This window comes from Cervus elaphus, chromosome 11 (assembly GCF_910594005.1).
Source record: "Cervus elaphus chromosome 11, mCerEla1.1, whole genome shotgun sequence".
Taxonomy (NCBI): domain Eukaryota; kingdom Metazoa; phylum Chordata; class Mammalia; order Artiodactyla; family Cervidae; genus Cervus; species Cervus elaphus.
In genome coordinates this window covers 22,077,300-22,095,332 of record NC_057825.1, presented here as the reverse complement: position 1 = coordinate 22,095,332, position 18,033 = coordinate 22,077,300, and positions in this window count along the sequence as shown.

The following is an 18,033-nucleotide window of genomic DNA, read 5'->3' as shown; positions in this document are numbered from 1 at the left end:
TATTCCTGCCCTCAATCTTTCTAGCATCAGGGTCTTTTCAAATGAGTCAGCTGTCTGCATCAGGTGGCCAAAGGATTGGAGTTTCAGCTTCAGCATCAGTCCTTCCAATGAAAATTCAGGACTGATTTCCTTTAGGATGGACAGGTTGGATCTCCTTTCAGTCCAAGGGACTCTCAAGAGCCTTCTCCAACACCACAGTTCAAAAGCATCAATTCTTCAGTGTGCAGCTTTCTTTATAGTCCAAATCTTACATTCATACATGACCACTGGAAAAACCATAGCCTTGACTAGATGGACCTTTGTTGACAAAGTAATCTCTCTGCTTTTCAATATGCTATCTAGGTTGGTCATAGTTTTCCTTCCAAGGAGTAAGCATCTTTTAATTTCATGGCTGCAGTCTCCATCTGCAGTGATTTTGAGCCCCCCAAAATAAAGTCAGCCACTGTGTCCCCATATATTTGCCATGAAGTGATGGGACCATATGCCATGATCTTAGTTTTCTAAATGTTGAACTTTAAGCCAATTTTTTCACTCTCCTCTTTCACTTTCATCAAAAGGCTCTTTAGTTCCTCTTCACTTTCTGCCACAAGGGTGGTGTCATCTGCATATCTGAGATTATTGATATTTCTCCCAGCAATCTGGATTCCACCTTGTGCTTCTTCCAGCCCAGCGTTTCTCATGATGTACTCTGCATATAAGTTAAATAAGCAGGGTGATAATATATAGCCTTGACATACTCCTTTTCCTATTTGGAACCAGTCTGTTGTTCCATGTCCAATTCTAACTGTTGCTTCCTGACCTGCATACAGGTTTCTCAAGAGGCAGGTCAGGTGGTCTGGCATTCCCATCTCTTTCAGATTTTCCACAGTTTATTGTGATCCATACAGTCAAAGGCTTTGGCATAGTCAATAAAGCAAAAATAGATGTTTTTTTCTGGAACTCTCTTGCTTTTTTGATGATCCAGTGGATGTTGGCAATTTGGTCTCTGGTTCCTCTGACTTTTCTAAAACCAGCTTGAACACTTGTAAGTTCCCAGTTCACATATTGCTGAAGACTAGCTTGGAGAATTTTGAGCATTACTTTACTAGCGTGTGAGATGAGTGCAATTGTGTGGTAGTGTGAGCATTCTTTGGGATTGCCTTTCTTTGGGATTGGAATGAAAACTGACCTTTTTCAGTCCTGTGGCCACTGCTGAGTTTTCCAAATTTGCTGGCATATTGAGTGCAGCACTTTTAGGATTTGAAATAACTCAACTGGAATTCCATCACCTCCACTAGCTTTGTTTGTAGTGATGCTTTCTAAGGCCCATTTGACTTCACATTCAGGATGTCTGGCTCTAGGTGAGTGATCACACCATCGTGATTATCTGGGTCATGAAGATCTTTTTCATACAGTTCTTCTGTGTATTCTTGCCACCTCTTCTTAATATCTTCCACTTCTGTTAGGTCCCTACCATTTCTGTCCTTTATTGAGCCCGTCTTTACATGAACTGTTCCCTTGGTACCTCTAATTTTCTTGAAAAAAAAAAAAAATCTTTAGCCTTTCCCATTGTGTTGTTTTCCTCTATTTCTTTGCATTGATCACTGAGGAAGGCTTTCTTATCTCTCCTTGCTATTCTTTGGAACTCTGCATTCAAATGGGTTTATCTTTCCTTTTCTCCTTTGATTTTCACTTTTCTTCTTCTTCTTCTTCTTTTCTTTTCCCACAGCTATTTGTAAGGCCTCCTCAGACATTCATTTTGCTTTTTTGCATTTCTTTTTCTTGGGGACTTTCTTGATTCCTATCTCCTGTACAATGTCACTAACCTACATCCATAGTTTATCAGGCATTTTGTCTATCAAATCTAGTCCCTTAAATCTATTTGTAGCTTCCACTGTATAGTCATAAGGGATTTGATTTATGTCATACCTGAATGGTCTAGTGATTTTCTCCAGTTTCTTCAATTTCAGCCTGAATTTGGCAATAAGGAGTTCATGATCTTAGCCCCTGTCAGCTCCCAGTCTTGTTTTTGCTGACTGTATAGAGCTTCTCCTGTCGAAGGCAATGGCACCCCACTCTGGTACTCTTGCCTGAAAATCCCATGGACGGAGGAGCCTGGTGGGCTGCAGTCCATGCCATCGCTAAGAGTCGGACACGACTGAGCAACTTCACTTTCACTTTTCACTTTCATGCATTGGAGAAAGAAATGGCAACCCACTCCAGTGTTCTTGCCTGGAGAATCCCAGAACAGGGAGCCTGGTGAGCTGCTGTTTATGAGGTCGCACAGAGTCAGACACGACTGAAGAGATGCAGCAGCAGCAGCAGCAGCAGCATTGAGCGTCTCCATCTTTGGCAGCAAAGATTATAATCAATCAGATTTCAGTGTCGACCATCTGGTGATGTCTATGTGTGGAGTCTTCTCTTTTTTTGTTGTTGGAAGAGGGTATTTTCTAGGACAAGTGCATTCTCTTGGCAGAACTCTATTAGCTTTTGCCCTGCTTCAAGGTAACCTACTATTTCCTTGCCAAAAAAAAAAAAAAAAAAATACTCCATTTTTAAAGCAAATTTCATGTATATATTTTTTATAATTTTGTGACTTTTTATTTTATTATTTTTGAGCCTTTAACCTCTACTCTAGATTTTTAATCTTTGCTTTTTGGTATAGGTTGTCAATTTTGTAACTTTAAGAATCTAATCTTCAGTACCCATTTTTACTTAGGAGTGTGATTACTGGCTTGATTGCTTTCTCCCCTTTTGACTCTCCCTTTTCTCCCCCAGGTCACCTCTATCTCCTCCCTCCCCCTTGTCTTCTCTACCTAACTCTGTGAATCTCTTTGGGTGTTCCAGGCTATGGAGAACACTTAGGGAACTGATTACTGGCTAGATTTGTCTCTCTCCTTTTGACTTCCCTTCTTCTCTTCCTGGTCACCTCTATGTCCTTCCTCACTCTTCTCTTACATAACTCTGTGAACCTCTCTGAGTGTTCCAGACTGTGGACAGCACATAGGGAATTTATTACTCCCTAGATTGCTCTCTCCCATTTTGATTCCCCCTCTTCTCTTCCTGGTTACCTCTGTCTCCCTCCTCCCTCTTATCTCCCTGTGACTCTGTGAACCTCTCTGGGTGTCCCTCACTGTGGAGAATCTTTTCACCATTAACCTAGATGCATATCATTGGTGCTTTATGGATGGAGAAATCTTGAGGCTACTGAAAGAATAAGACTGAAAACCAGGGGCAAGAGGCTTAAATCCAAAACTTGAGAACACAAGAAAACTCCTGACCCCAGGGAACATTAATCAACAAGAGCTCATCCAAAAGCCTCCATAACTACACTGAAACCAAGCTCCACCCAAGAGCCAACAAGTTTCACAGCAAGACATACCAAGATAATTCTCCGAGAAGGCCAGAACATAATCCTGAGCATTAAATACAGGTCAAAATGCACATCCAACCCATAGACACCTCAAAACTCACTACTGGACACTTCATTGCACTCCAGAGAGAAGAGATCCAACTCCACCGATCAGAACACTGACACAAGCTTCCCTAACCAGGAAGCCTTGACAAGTCACTCATCCAATTCCATCCACAGGGAGGAACCTCCACAATAAAGAGGAACCACACTTCAAGCATACAGAAAGGCCACCCCAAACACAGCAATCTAAACAAGATGAAAAGGCAGAGAAATGTTCAGCAGGTAAAGAAACATGATAAATGTCCACCAAACCAAACAAAAGAGGAGATAGGGAATCTACCTGAAAAAGAATTGAGAATAATGATAGTAAAAGTGTTCAAAATCTTGAAAACAAAATGGAGTTAGAGATAAATAGACAATAAAGTCAATAAAGGGGAAAAAGATGTTTTTCTGAAACTCTCTTGCTTTTTTGATGAGCCAGAGGATGTTGGCAATTTGATCTCTGGTTCCTCTGCCTTTTCTAAAACATACCTCAACATAATAAAAGCCATATATGATAAAGCCACAGCAAATATTATCCTTAATGGTGAAAAATTGAAAGCATTTCCCCTAAAGTCAGGAACAAGACAAGGGTGCCCACTCTCACCACTACTATTCAACATAGTTTTGGAAGGTTTAGCCACAGCAATCAGAGAAGAAAAAGAAATAAAAGGAATCCAGATTGGAAAAGCAGAAGTAAAGCTCTCACTGTTTGCAGATGGCATGATTCTCTACATAGAAAACCCCAAAGACACCACCAGAAAATTACTAGAACTAATCAATGAATATAGTAAAATTGCTGGAATAAAATTAACACACAGAAATCTCTTGTATTCCTGCACACTAACAATGAGAAAACAGAAAGAAAAATTAAGGAAACAATTCCATTCACCATTGCAATGAAAATAATAAAATACTTAGGAATAAATCTACCTAAAGAAACAAAAGACCTATATATAGAAAACTATAAAACACTGATGAAAGAAATCAAAGATGACACAAATAGATGAAGAAATATACCAAGTTCGTGGGTCAGAAGAATCAATATAGTGAAAATGAGTATACTACCCAAAGCAATCTATAGATTCAATGCAATCCCTACCAAGCTACCAATCGTATTTTTCAGAGAACTAGAACAAATAATTTCACAATTTGTATGGAAATACAAAAAACGTCAATTAGCCAAAGTAGTCTTGAGAAAGAAGAATGGAACTGGTGCAACAACCTGCCTGACTTCAAACTACACTACAAAGCAACAGTCATCAAGACAGTAGGGTACTGGCACAAAGACAGAAATATAGATCAGTGAAACGAAGTGGAAAGCCCAGAGATAAATCCACGCCCCTATGGACATCTTATCTTTGACAAAGGAGGCAATAATATACAATGGAGAAAAGATAATCTTTTTAATAAGTGGTGCTGGGAAAACTGGTCAACCACTTGTAAAAGAATGAAACTAGAACACTTTCTAACACCATACACAAAAATAAACTCAAAATGGATTAAAGATCTAAATGTAAGACCAGAAACTATAAAACTCCTAGAGGAAAACATAGGCAAAACACTCTGACATAAATCACAGCAGGATCCTCTATGACCCATCTCCCAGAGTAAGGGAAATAAAGGCAAAAATAAACAAATAGGACCTAATTAAATTTAAAAGCTTTTGTACAATGAAGGAAACTATTAGCAAAGTGAAAAGACAGCCTTCAGAATGGGAGAAAATAATAGCAAACAAAGCAACCGACAAAGAATTAATCTCAAAAATTTATAAGCAGTCCCTGCAGCTCAATTCCAGAAAAATAAACGACTCAATCAAAAAACATGCCAAAGAACTCAACAGACATTTCTCCACAGAAGACATACAGATGGCTAACAAACACATGAAAATATGCTCAACACCACTCATTATCAGAGAAATGCAAATCAAAACCACAGTGAGGCAGCATCTCACACTGGTCAGAATGGCTGCTATGAAAAAAGTCTACAAGCAATAAATGCTGGGGAGGATGCAGAGAAAAGGGAACCCTCTTACACTGTTGGTGGGAGTGCAAACTAGTACAGCCACTTCAGAGAACAGTGTGGAGATTCCTTAAAAAACTGGAAATAGAACTGCCATATGACCCAGCAATCTCACTGCTGGGCATACACACTGAGGAAACCAGAATTGAAAGAGACACATGCACACCAATGTTCATCACAGCACTGCTTACAATAGCTAGGACGTGGAAGCAACCTAGATGTCCATCTACAGATGAATGGATAAGAAACCTGTGGTACATATACACAGTGGAATATTACTGTGGCACATATACACAATGGAATATTCTCCTATTAAAAATGCATTTGAATCAGTTCTAATGAGGTGGATGAAACTGGAGCCTATTATACAGAGTGAAGTAAGTCAGAAAGAAAAACATCAGTACAGTATATTAACACATATATAAGGAATTTAGAAAGATGGTAATGATGACCTTATATGTGAGACAGCAAAAGAGACAAAGATGTAAAGAACAGACTTTTGGCATCTTTGGGAGAAGGCGAGGGTGGGATGATTTGAGAGAATAGCATTGAAACATGCATATTACCACATGTAAAATAGATCACCAGTCCAAGTTTGATGCATGAGACAGGGTGCTCAGGGCTGGTGCACTGGGATGACCTTGAGGGATGGGATGAGGAGGGAGGTGGGAGGGAGGTTCAGGATGGGGAACACATGTACATCCATGGTTGATTCATGTCAATGTATGGCAAAAACCACTACAATATTGTAAAGTAATTGGCCTCCAATTAAAATAAATCTTTTAAAGAAAAAGAAAAAAAAATAAGATTATGGGATCTGGTCCCAGCTCTTCATGGCAAATAGATGGGGGAAAATTGGAAACATTGAAAGACGTTTTCTTCTTGGGTTCCAAAATTACTGTGGATGGTGACTGCAGCCATGATTTTAAAAGACACTTGCTCTTTAGAAGAAAGGTCATGACAAACCAAGATAGTGTGTTAAAAAGCAGAGATATCACTTTGATAACAAAGGTCCATATAGTCAAAGCTATGTTTTTTTTTTGTTCCAGTAGTCAAATATGGATGTGAAAGATGGACCATAAAGAAAGCTGCATGCAAGCACTGTTTATAATAGCCAGGACATGGAAGCAATCTAGATGCCCATCAGCAGACGAATGGATAAGGAAACTGTGGTACATATACACCATGGAATATTAATCAGCCATTAAAAAGAATTCATTTGAATCAGTTCTAATGAGATGGATGAAACTGGAGCCCATTATACAGAGTGAAGTAAGCCAGAAAGATAAAGAACATTACAGCATACTAACGCATATATATGGAATTTAGAAAGATGGTAACGATAACCCTATATGCAAAACAGAAAAAGAGACACAGATGTACAGAACAGAATTTTGGACTCTGTGGGAGAAGGCGAGGGTGGGATGTTTCAAGAGAACAGCATTGAAACATGTATATTATCTATGGTGAAACAGATCACCAGCCCAGGTTGGATGCATGAGACAAGTGCTCGGACCTGGTGCACTGGGAAGACCCAGAGGGATCGGGTAGAGAGGGAGGTGGGAGGGGGGATCGGGATAGGGAATACATGTAAATCCATGGCTAATTCATGTCAATGTATGACAAAAACCACTACAATATTGTAAAGTAATTAGCCTCCAACTGGTGAAAATAAATGAAAAAGAAAAAAAACAAAGAAAGAAAGAAAGCTGCATGCTGAAGAATTGATGCTTTCAAACTGTGCTGTTGGAGAAGACTCTTGAGAGTCCCTTGGACTGCAAGGAGATCCAACCAGTCCATCCTAAAGGAAATCAATCCTGAATATTCATTGGAATATTGATTGATTCATTGATGCTGAAGCTGAAACTCCAATACTTTGGCCACCTGATGGGAAGAACTGACTCATTGGAAAAGACCCTGATGCTTGGAAAGACTGAGGGCAGGAGGAGAAGGGCAACAGAGGATGAGATGGTTGGATGGCATCACCGACTCAATGGACATGAGTTTGAGCAAACTCCAGGAGATAGTTAAAGCTTACCTGGCTTTCTAATCCCTACCTCACTGCTGCTGTGGTACTCCCAGGCCCCCGAGTTCTTGTTATCCTCTCAGCTATCTGAATGGTTGTGATACCTGTCATCATGTCTTCCCTCTTCCTTACTTTCTGTCTTTCCATTTTATTCATCTTTGTAAGATTATTTCTGGGCCTGTTATTTTCATGCTTTAATGTTTTAAAGACATTTTTATACCTACAGAATAAAATCTAATATCAATAACTTATAGTATTATTCCTTAGCCCTAACAAACTAGCCTATATATAGTTTCAATATATTGTTCCCATTTTCCTTCTCTCTCTCTCCCTCTCTGTCCCACACTTTCTTCAACAACTCTGCCACATACATCTAATACAGCTAAACTTTAACTATTTTTCAAGTATTACTGAAAACTATTACACCTCTACTCTTTTTAGAAATAGTGTTTACTATCCTTGGAACAAGCACTTCATTCTTTTCCTACTAGTTAAAAAATTACCTTTTAATACTTAGCTCAATGCCACTTCATCTCTCAGTTTTTTCCCCAAAAGAAACATCTTTCACCACTCCTGCAATCAGAAGAAAGAATTCCCTTTTCTATCTGTCTTTAAAATTTCCCTATATGGACTATAAAGTCAGTGGAGTTTTCCAGGCCAGAATACTGGAGTGTGTAGCTTTTACTTTCTCCAGGGGATCTTTCTAACCCAGGGATCAGACCCAGCCCTCCTTTATTGCTGGCAGATTCTTTATTAGCTGAGCCACTAGGGAAGTCCCTCCTTATATACCTATCACTTATTACATTGTGTTATAGTTATTGTTCGGATACCTGTTTCCTTTGCTAGATTGTGGCGTCTTTAGTGCAGAATTAACATGCCTAAATCCCAATCATAGAACTGAATTTAAATGATCTTTCCATTTATATTAAATACAATAAAATTAATTCGGATTTGCACTAAAAGTATTGAAGTGTATCTGTGCCCCCCCCCCCTTGAGAATTTTAGATATCAGCTGTAGAGTGATCTTAGTCTCATGACCACTTATTCAGATTTTTCTGATACTATGAAGTTGCTATTTAGGAAATTGTTTGGAAACATAGAAAACTGTGGCCTCTAGGTTTGGCTTCAGTCATAAACCCTCTCTTTTTGGAGACTTCGATATAAAGTTCCAAATTAGGAACAACCTGAGGACAAATTTGTAGTTTTAGGTAATGGTGATCAATTCATGGATTTCAGAATCCTATAGAAACATCTTCCCAAGGAACATCTGAAGTTTTACTTGGTAATATGGCTTCTTTGCTTCTCTAGCCTGCAGCACAGATTTCTTTTCAAGACCTAACCTAAATCTTTCTTACTAAAACTCTAATTTATTCCTTCAATTAACAGAAAAGACCACTGCTCACGGTCCTGTAAGGCATATTTCCTCTCCTGGAAGATTGGGTGTCCATTCAACCATCTCCCTTTCAAACTGTAAGGAACCTAGATCTTCCATCTTTCTCCCACTGGGAAAAATCCCTAACATTTCATCACCAGACTTCTTCCTCTGAGGCTCCTTGTTCAGATTCTCATAACCACCTTTCCGTCAGGGTTTCTACTTGTCCAGAAGCTACATGTAGTCTGCCCTATCCTTTTCATTCCCATGTGGCACAAACAGCAATCAAGTATAGAAGACTCTGTATTTCTGTGCAGATTTCTACAAGCAAGCAAAAGCATTTTCTCTGGCAGAGTGAGCACGATAGATTTATGAATTTTATCAAATCCTCAGCATGTCTGCAGATAAGCTCTGTAGATTAACAGTGTATCATATGTATTAGACACCTTGTAATAGGGAAACACAGTATCTTCCAGTGACACTTCTTTTCTGCTTCCTAAAATCATGGATCTTCTCTAAATATTTCATTTCTTTTTAGGAAAAATGCAAAAGTATTGTTAAACATAACTCAGTTCTTTTAAAAGTTTAGACTCTGTGGCTTGTCAACAGAACAAATAAACACAGCTCTAGCAAGCCCTCCATATGAAATCACTAGCAAGATAATCCTACAGGAGGCCAACTGCTATGCTTCAATGACAAAGCACTTCAATAATAGTTTTCTACAGAGGTATATTTTACAATCCAATGAGCTAACAAATTCTAACCCACTGAGCTTAAAACAAGATGAAATAAAATAAAACATAAAATGTTCTTGTTCTGCAGAACTGGGCATGGCAATTTCTTTTGGCTTTTTTGGGGAAAACATTAACTTTTAAGTGGCTCTTCTCATGTGGGTGGGTAAAAGTAACTTATAAATAAATAAATATTCATTAATAGTTGTGTGCTATTAAAAGGCTATTTTTTCCCCTCACAGTCTGAGAAGGTTTTATTTAAAGCCTTAAGCAGGGTAAATTAATGTTCTGTTCATCCCTTCTGCTGTCTTCACTTGTTTATTAATTAGCATAATCTTTTAACATTTAGCAAGATAAAGCCTGTTGAACACTGGGGAGATACATTTTGGAAAAGAAAAACAAAAGCTGGTGAGAATCCTACCTCATAGCCAGCCTTCTCTCTTTATTAGCTTTAATCAAAGTAGGTTTGACTGTAAACACATCACCATTTTATATTTACATGTAATGCTGCCTCATTAGCAGCAAGGGAGAGACTGAGGATTTGGGTATTAAATCTGCTTTTCCTAAGTTGTGGTTATCTTGCAGTAAAATAGAAATTGAAAAATTTGAAGATGTATCAGAATAAAATTATTTAATACATGGGTCACCATGGCCAGGAAAGTGGGCCTTGAGACACAGCACAGGCTGGCCATCTTCTCAGAAACTTTCCTAGACCTATTCCATGCATGTGTGTGCGCTCAATTGTTTCAGTCATGTCCGAAGTGATCCTATGGACTGTAGGCCACAAGGCTCCTCTGTCTATGGGATTCTCCAGGCAGGAATGCTGGAGTGTGTTGCCATTTCCTACGCCAGGGGATCTTCCCCACCTATGGATTGAACCCAGGTCTCCTGTGTCTCCTGCATTGGCAGGTGGGTTCTTTACCACTAGTGCCACCTGCAAAGACCCAGACCTCTTTCATTCATGTATATATGAGGCTGCTGCTATATATACAAGCACTGGACATCAAATTGATGTAGAATTCGTCTTCTAGCAGCATCATCTAGTAGGCACATATGAACATTAATTAAATAAACATGCAATAAATGTTTAACTAAAACCTGTGAGAATTATTTAAAACCACAGAAGTAACAATAACATCAAATTTAGTCTGGGAAGGTTTTCCTGAGATAATGCTTACTCTAAAAATCCAGCAAGTTGAAGATAAAAGATACTTTTGGTTTTGTTTGTTTGTTAGTTTGCTTATTGGTTTATTATTTTATAAATAGTTAATTTAAAATAGTATTCTGTATTAGAAACATAGTTTTTTAATCATTTTCTACAGAAAATATTTGCTATAGATGATAACAACATTTTAAGTACTATCATTTCTAAGATCACATATTATCAAATTTAATAACTGCAAAGTAACTTTTATGATATCAGTTTATAGATTGCAAAATACTTTCTATGACAATATAAAGGTTTGCAATAAGAATGTATCATCACCAACTCAATGGACATGAATTGGAGTAAATTCTAGGAGGTAGTGAAGGACAGGGAAGCCTTGCAAGCTGCAGTCCATGGAGTCGCAAAGGGTAGGACATGATTTAGTGACTGAACAATAAGAATGTAAGTACATACACACACAGATTCCCATTTATCAACAGGAAAATTTCTCTCTAAGCATACGCATCTTAGAACACAAAGAGATAAAGAGGTCCACATTTTATCCTGGAAGGCTAGTCATGAAATAGATTCAGATCCAAAAGAGTATCTGTTATTTCAAATTGTATTCAAATGACTCAATACCATCATCTTAATAGGAGACATTAAGATTACTCTTCCTAAGCAGCAATGTATGTAATCTTAATTTTTAATCTGTGCTAAATTACAGAAGTTAAAAAGGCTTCTCATTAGGAAAAGAGAAAACTATTTCTCAACATATTTAATAAAGCTTAGATAACATTACGCTTGATCTACTTCTACTATTTTGAAAATAGCCCTTTTGAGTTTCCAGGGGCCCCTGTGCAACTCTGGCACCTCCCCTACATCTTCTACCCTCTTTATTTGTCCCATTTCTCACATTCATCAATTCTTTTTCACTTCTTTTTTTTCAGTTTCACTCATATAACATGTCCTTTCCCTTATTATAAGTGATACAAATTATTTCCAAATGATAAATCCCACAAAGTATTGAAACTAACAAACACAGTAATTCTTTGATACTTAAGAAGGAAGTTTCTATTACTTTATGTTTCCAGATAAACTTTTAATACAATATAGAATTTCCATTTATTTCTCCTTACTGCTTTATTTTGGCCATCAAGTATATTACTACTTTTCAAAATTTAAAAGCCTGTACTCTCATATTAAAGTACTAGTTCCAGACATATATTTAATGAAATATAGAGTTATAAACCCTCATAAAATCTTGGATATATGCCTGCTCAATGCCTCGAAAATCCAAATGCCTAATAAATTTTGAAATTGAATATAGAAATAAAAAGGTTTGCCAATACAGCTAAAGGAGTGGTAATTACTCAACAAAAGATGACTTTAATCTGCTTTGAAGGTTCAAATGTTTGTTGATACTTTGGAAGGAGGCCAAAGCAAAAGAGAAATTTCCAGTTTGACAAAATTATATTTTCAAAGAAACAGATTATTAAATTGAATAAATATGTAAGAGTGAATAATATTTCAAATGAGAATTAGGAGAATTTATCTATAAATTAATTACCTGATCTAAAAGAATTTATAAAACAAAAATCTGAGTTCCTGAAATTTATTTTATTGGGTTTGATTTATCAGAATGAAGACAAGACATGAAAAAAAAAAGTAAAAAGTAGTGGAACTGAATGAAGGATTAAGTAAATAAGAACAACTGAGAGCTGATATTGATTTAATGAAATATAAGCTGAGCAGAAAATAAATTTAGAAGCAGGCTCTCTTGGAGTAGGGTAAGGCAACTGCCTGGAGTAGTTGGTTTAGTTTGGCCAGAAACTCCCATCACCAATTGCTAATTTACTCTGCCTTCCTCCCCTCTTCAGAGAAGAGCTGAATTTGCTCACATTCTTATGATGAGGACCAAAGATAGATTTTGGGTCATTCTGAGCTGGCTGCCTGCTGATCTCCACTCACAATCAGCCCCTATACCAGATTATGAGCAACATTTCAAATCCAGTTCATCTTTATTGTATGGAGCTGTCCAGTGCTTATAGAATGTGTGACAGATCCCTGGCCTCTGCCAGTAGATGCCAACATCATGCTCTGCAACACCAGTCACTATAATAAAAAATCTCCCTGCCTACTCAGTAGCATCAGGCTCTTTGTGACACCATGGACTGCAGCCTGCCAGGCTCCTCTGTCCATGGGGTTTCCCCAGGCAAGAATACTGGAGTGGGTTGCCATGCCCTCCCTCAGGGGATCTTCCCAACCCAGGGATCAAACCCGGGTCTCCCACATTGCAGGCAGATTCTTTACCACCTGAGCCACTGAGAAAGTCCCAGAATACTGCACGGCCTATCCCTTTTCCAAGGGATCATTCTGACCCCAGAATCAAAATGGGGTCTCCTGTGTTGTTAAGGCAGATTCCTTACCAGCTGAGCTACAGGGAAGTCCATTCTTTGCTTCTACATCTTCATATTTCCAAATCATTAGCTCATTAGCACATTTTACTTCAAAAGACAAGGACACAAGTGCTTGTACACAGTTTCATTGCCATCCAGCATACATTAGTTGTTTGATTCCCAGATACCTGTGTAGTAGTTTCAGAATTGTTAGCCTGACCAAACAGATTATACTTTATAGAATACAGAAATTATGTTATGGTACGCAGAACTTATGTGCAGTGGTTCCTTTGCCTTTAGTCTGACAGGCTCCATTCAGTTCCATTATTATCAATACTTAGTTGAGTAACTCTTTCCCCTAGTCCTTTGAGTTTCTCTCATATATTTGCAATGCAGTTAATTCCTTTTGTAACATTCCACATTCCATTCCAGAATTCTCCAATCATCACCTAAAATATTTTCTATTTTATTTGTACACTTAATGTTCACTCTTCATACTATAAAGTGCTATGGGATTAAACGAATTCAGTGTCATGCATCAACCATTACAGAATTACACGGAAAAATTGCACTGCCTTCATAATATCCCATGTTTCACCTGTTCAACACTCCCCTGAATCTAAACCCACATCCATCACTGATATTTTTAATGCCTCTAGAGTTTCCTCTTTCCAGAATGTCAAATAAATGTCACATTTTATATTAAGTTTCTGTCCTGTGGCCTTCATATTGTTGTTGTTGTTCAGTTGCTAGGTTGTGTCTGACTCATTATGACCCAATGGACTACAGCAGGCCAGGCTTTCCTTGTCCTTCATGATCTCCTGGAGTTTGCTCAAAATCATATCCAATGAGTCAGTGATGCCGTCCAAACATCTTGTCCTCTGTCATCCCCTTCTCTTGCCTTCAATCTTTAACAGCATCAGGGTCTTTTCCAATGAGTCCGCTCTTCACATCAGGTGGCCAAACTATTGGACCTTCAGCTTCAGCATCAGTCCTTCCAATGAACATTCAGGACCTGTCCTTCAGGATTGACTGGCTTGATCTCTATGCAATCCAAGGGATTCTGCAGAGTCTTCAGAATCACAGTTCAAAAGCATCAATTCTTTCGTGCTCAACTTTCATTATCATCCAACTCTCACATCCATATATGATTATTGGAAAAACCATTATTTTGACTATATGGACTTTTGTTGGCAAAGTAATATCTCTGCCACTGGCTAGATTTGCCATAGCTCTTCTTCCAAGGAACAAGCTTCCTTTAATTTCATGGCTGCAGTCACCATCTGCAGTGATTTTGGAGCTCAGGAAAATAAAACCTGTCACTGTTTTCCATTGTTTCCCCACCTATTTGCCATGAAGTGAGGGACTGGATGCCATGATTATAGTTTTCTGAATGTTGAGTTTAAGCCAGCTTTTTCACTATCCTCTTTCACCTTTATCAACAATCTTTTTAGTTCCTCTTTGCTTTCTGCCATAAGAGTGGTGTCATCTGCATATCTGAGATTATTGATATTTCTCCCAGCAATCCTGATTCCAGCTTGCACTCTGGGCTTGATTCCAGCCCAGCATTTCACATGATTTACTCTGCATTAGTTTAAATAAGCAGGCTGACAAAATATAGCCTTGATGTACTCCTTTCACAATTTTGAACCAGTCCATTGTTCCATGTAAGGCTCTAACTATTGTTTCTTGACCTGCACACAGATTTCTCAGGAGGCAGGTAAAGTGGTCTGATATTCTCATCTCTTGATTTTTCAATTGGATGTTGGCAATTTGATCTCTGGTTCCTTTGCCTTTTCTAAATCCAGCTTGAACATCTGGACGTTCTCAGTTCACATACTTTTGAAGCCTATCTTAGAGGATTTTGAGCATTACCTTGCTAGCATGTGAAATGTATGCAATTGTGCGGGAGTTTGAGTATTCTTTGGGCATTGACCTTTGAGATTGGAATGAAAACTGGTCTTTTCCAGTCCTGTGGCCACTGCCGAGTTTTTCCAAATTTGCTTTCATATTGAGTGCAGCACTTTAACATCATCTTTTAGGATTTGAAATAGCTCAGCTGGAATTCATCATTTCCATTAGCTTCCCTGCTCTTCACTATGTCCTGGGGTTTGCTCATATGCATGTCCATTGAGTCAGTGATGCCATTCAACCATCTCATCCTCTGTCCTCCCTTTCTCCTCTTGCCCGAAGTCTTTCCTAGCATCAGGCTCTTTTCCAAATGAGTTAGCTCTTCTCAGCATGTGGCAAAGTCATGGAGTTTCAGCTTCAGCATCAGTCCTTCCAATGAATATTCAGGACTGATTTCCTTTAGGATTGACTGGTTGGATCTCCTTGCAGTCAAAGGGACTCTCAAGAGTCTTCTCCAGCACCACAATTCAAAAGCATCAATTCTTCAGTGCTCAGCATTCTTTATGGTCCAATCTCACATATGTATATGACTACTGGAAAAACCATAGCTTTGACTATGCAGACCTTTGTCAGCTTTCATATACTTACTTATGAAGATAGTTCCAGGAATTTTTGGTTGAATATTGGGGATTTTCTACATGACCAATTGAATCATCTACCAATAAAGAGAATTTCATTTCATTTTCCCTACAAATCTGTATGTGTGTGTGTGTGTGTGTGTGTATTCCTTTTATTTATGCTATTGCACCAGTTAGAACCAACAGCATGATATAAAAAGTGGTTGAAGGAGTTTCTTTTTATTTTAATTTTTAAAAGTTTTTTTAATCTTTAATGATAATAATATTCCATTATTGTAGATCCTGTCATATGCCTTTTTTTCTGTATCAATTCATATTATCAGGGTATGATCATATGTTTTTTGTGGGTTTTTGTAGTCTATTGATGTGTTAGATTACATTGAATGGCTTTTGACTGCTGAAAGTGTTGCATACTTGGAATAAAGTGCATTTTACCACTTTGTCTAATCCCTTTTACGCATTTTAGAATTTGACTTGCCAATATTGCAAAGATTTTTTTTTTTTCCACCTGAGATAATTGAGATTTATTGTCTGAACTTTCATTTCTCTAAAGTCTCTATCTGGTTTGGTGTTAGGGTAATGCTGAACTCAGAAAATGAGTTAATGATTTGTTTTTCTTCTGTTTTTTTTGGAGTTCTTGAGGAATTGCTATCATCCTTTAAATATTTGGTAGGCTTCACCAGTGAAACTATATGATGTGTTCTTTTTTGGAATGTCATTAATTACTGATACAATTGTAAATAGATGTAGGTTTTTAGATTGGAGTTTCTCAGGTGGCTCAGTGTTAGAGAATCTGCTGCCAATGAAGGAGACACAGGTTTGATTCCTGGGTAGGTGAGATCCCCTGGAGAAGGAAATGGCAACCCATTTCGATATTCCTGCCTGGGAAACACCATGGACAGAGGAACCTGGCGGGCTAAAGTCCACACGATTTAGTGACTAAACAGCTACTGGGTTCTAGATTATCTATTTTTCCATGTGTGTTTTGTACTTTATGTCTTTCAAGAAATTAGCGTCTTTCATCTAAATAATCAAATTTTTGTGTATGGACTTGTTTTTAGTATTTCTTTATTACTCTTTTCATATCCATCAAACAAATAGAGGTACTCTCTCTTTTATATCTGAATTTAATAATTAGTCTCTTTTTCTGTTTAGAATGATAGTGTTTTATCAGATTTAATAATCTTTTCAAATAACCTGCTTTGTTGATTTTCTTCATGGTTTTCATGTCTTCAATTTCCCTGATATCTCTTCTAAAGTTTATGTACTTTTTCTTTTCATACACTTTCTTCAGGCTTAAATTTCTCTTCTTTTGTTAAATTGCTAAAAAGGAAACATAAGTTATAATTTTTAGATTTTTTTTCTAGCATACAAATTTAGTTTTATAAATATCCAAGTGCTGCTTTTGCTGCATTTCACAGATTTTGAAATGTTGAGTTTTAATTTTACTTTGGTTGGGAAAAAAGTTAACTTTTTCTGAGACTTCATTGATTTCATGTGCCATTTAGATGTTTGATGCTTAATTTGCAAATATCTGTGTTTTTTAATGCTATTTTTCTGTTACTGAATTTTTTAATTTAATTTTTAAATTCCATTTTGATTTGAAATCACACTTTGTTCTATTCTTTACATTTTTAAAGATGTGTTTTATGGCCCAGGAGGGGGGTCTATCATGATGAATATTTCATGTGAACTTGAAATAAACGTATATTCTGCTGCTGTTGGATGGCATATTCCGTAAACATCAATTAGATCAAGTTGATTGATAGTGTTGTTCAGGTCAGCTGTGTCCTAACTGATTTTCTGCCTGTTTGATCTATCAGTTACCAAGGGCTGGTTCTTGAAGTCTCTGACAATAATAGTGGATTTATCTATTTATCTTTGCTATTCTATCATATTTGCCTGGTACATTTTAACCTTCTACTGTTATCTTCATACACAGTTAAGAATGTTAAATTCTTTGAGAATTGACACTTTTATCATGATGTAGTAGTAGTAGTGTAGTGAGTGTGCTAAGTCTTGTCCGATTCTTTGCAACCCCATGGACAGTATGCCCCAGGTTCCGTTGTTCATGCGATTTACCAAGCAAGAATACTAGAGTAGGTTGCCATTTCCTTCTCCAGGGGATCTTCCCAACATAGGGATCAAACCCATGTTTCCTGCTAACCAGGCAGATTCTTTGCCACTGAGCCACCAGGGAAATCCTTTATAATGATGTAATAACCCTCTTTATTCCCAACAGTTATCATTCCTTTGAAATATAGTTTTTCTGAAAACAATATATTTACTCTAACTTTCCTTTTTTAAAGTGTTAGCATGTTATAAGGACTTCTTCCTTCGTGGTCAGTAGCTAAGACTCTGAGTACCTAATCAATTCATAGGTGACACTAGTGGTAAAAAATCAACCTGCTAAG